Below are 2,854 nucleotides of genomic sequence, written 5' to 3' on the forward strand. Positions count from 1 at the left end.
GCTCGCCCCCCACTGGGGATCGTGCCCACAACCCAGGCATGTGCCCTTGACTGGAATCGAACCCGGGACCCTTCAGTCCGATGCTTTATCCACTGAGCAAAACCAGCTAGGGCTCCAGTTGAGCTTTGACAGCTTTTTTTCTAAATATAGGTCAGATATGTGATTTGCAAAATTTTCTTCCAGCTTGTAGTTTATCTTAACAGTATTGCAGAGCAAAAGTTTTAATTTTGATGAAGTTTGTCAACTTTTTATTTTATGGATTTTGCCTTTGGTGTTATCTAAGAACTCTTTGCACAACACTAGATCTTGAAAATTTTCATCTGTATTTTCTCGTAAAGATTTTACACTTTGACATTTTACATACAGGTATAAGATTTATTTTTAGTGTTTTTTTGTTTGTTTGTTTTTTGTTTTTTTAATGAGGTGTGAGGTTTAGGATCAAGGGTCTCTTCCTCCAAATGGCTATATAATTTTTCCAGCACTGTTTGTTGACACTACTTTGTCCCAGTGTTAAAAATTGGCTTTGTTCCAGTGTTAAAAATTAGATGGCCATTTTTGTGTGTGTCTAGATCTGGACTCTGTTCCATTGATTTATATGTGTATCCTTTCATCAATACTGCACTGTATTCATTGTAACTCTTTTTAAAAAAAATATATTTTATTGATTTTTTACAGAGAGGAAGGGAGAGGGATAGAGAATTAGAAACATCGATGAGAGAGAAACATCGATCAGCTGCCTCCTGCACACCCCCCACTGGGGATGTGTCTGCAGCCAAGGTACATGCCCTTGACCGGAATCAAACCTGGGACCTTTCAGTCCGCAGGCTGATGCTCTATCCACTGAGCCAAACCAGTCAGGGCTTCATTGTAACTCTTATGCTGATTCCTAAAATTGGGTAGTATGAGTTTAACTTTATTCACCTTTTTCAAATTTTTTGGCTATTGTAGCCCATTTGCCTTTCCATAGAAATTTTAGAATACATTTGTCTATAGTATAAACTCTATACATATAAAAAATATTGGTGAAATTTTTGTATATTGATCTTGTAGTCTATGACTGTGTTTAACTTATTAGTTCTAGGAACTTTGGGGGTATGTTTCTTAGGATTTTCTATATAGCATATCATGCCATCAGCAAAAGGAATAGTTTTAATTCTTCTGTTTTAATTTGTATGCTTTAAATTTTTTTCTTGCCTTATTTCACTGAATTGGACCTAAAATAAGATGTTGAATTAGAGTGGTGAAGTGGACATCCTTGCCTTGTTCCTGATCTTGGGGCGAAGCATGCACTGTTTCACTAAGTATGGATTGTAGATGCTCTTTATCAACTTGAGATGGTTCCCCTCTATTTCTAACTTATTGAGAGTTTCTGTCATGAATGTGTAGTGTTGTATTTCATTGAATGCTTTTTCTGTGTCAGTTCATATAATTATTATATAAAGTATTTCCTCGTTAGCCTGTTGATATGCTACATTACATTGATTGATTTGCAAATGTTGAACTAGCCTTGCATATTCCAATCTCTACTTGGTCATGATGTATAATTATTTTTCAATATTATTGGTTCTATTTGCTAACATTTTGAGAAGGATTTACATCTATATTTATGAGGGATACTGACCTCATTAAATGAATTGGGGGAAATGTTCCCTCTTCCATTTTTTGGACGAGATTGTATAAAATTGGTTTTAACTCTTCTGTAAATATTTGGTATAATTTTTTAGGGAAACCATCTGGGTCTGGAGATTTTGGGGGGAGTCTTAATTACAAATTCAATTCCTAAGTAAGTATAGGGCTGTTCAAATAATCTGTTTCATGTTGGGTGAGCTGTGGTAGTAGGCTTTTGAGGGATTGGTACATTTTATCTCAGTTCTCAAGCTTATGTGAGTAGAGTCTGTATAGTTTTCCCATATTGCCCTTTGTAATTGTTTTGCCCAAACTGGAATCTTTTCAGTCAGTATTTCTTCAGATACTTTCTAGCTCCACAATCTTTCTTCTTCCCTTCTGGGACCCTCATGACATGAAAGGTCGATCGTTTGTTGCAGTCCCACAGACCCTGAGACTCTGTTCATTTTCTTGCTGCTATGTTTTCTCTGTCTTTCACATTGGGTAATTCTTATTATTTAACATTTAAGTTCACTGATACATCCCCCCCCACCCCCACAGCCCCCATTCTGATTTTGAGCCCATCTAGTGAGCTTTTTATTTTGGTAATTACATTTTTTCAGTTCTAGAATTTCTTTTTTTAATTTTAAAGAGCAAAGTTTAATAATACTTAATAAGCAAGATCTTTCACAAGAATTTTAGATATGAATCCTACTTCTAATGTTTCAGTTAACGTCAAAAGTTGTTTCAGATTATGCTTTCCAAGTGAAGAATAATATACCAAATAGGACAATCAGTAAATTTTTACTGTCTAAGAATAATTTCTGTCCAAGGTTTTTATTAAGTTGTAAATAAGGAAACTAAAAATAATAGGGAAATGTAAAATGTGGCAACACTGAACAAGAAACCATGATGGGGGCATAGGTAAACACCGGAGATTGCTGCCTCTCACAACCACTTCAAAAATACAACTAAAAGACGAAACGGACATCATCCAGAATCACAGGAAGGCTGGCTGAGTGGAAATTCTACAACTAGAAGGAAAGAGAAAAGCATACCGAGACTCAGAGGAGGTGCGGTGCGGAAGTAAAATACAGAGGTACAGAGGCGCATGCGGAGAGGGCTGGCGGCTGAGGACACAGTTGTCTTTTTCAATTGGGAGGGAGTCTCAAGCTCTGAGCTCCAGTTCCAGGTGAGTCTCTGGGGACCCAGACTCATACGGGAGAAACGGGACTGTCTGGCATCGGTC

This window comes from Myotis brandtii, unplaced genomic scaffold, assembly GCF_000412655.1.
Source record: "Myotis brandtii unplaced genomic scaffold, ASM41265v1 scaffold1010, whole genome shotgun sequence".
NCBI classification, from domain to species: Eukaryota; Metazoa; Chordata; class Mammalia; order Chiroptera; family Vespertilionidae; genus Myotis; species Myotis brandtii.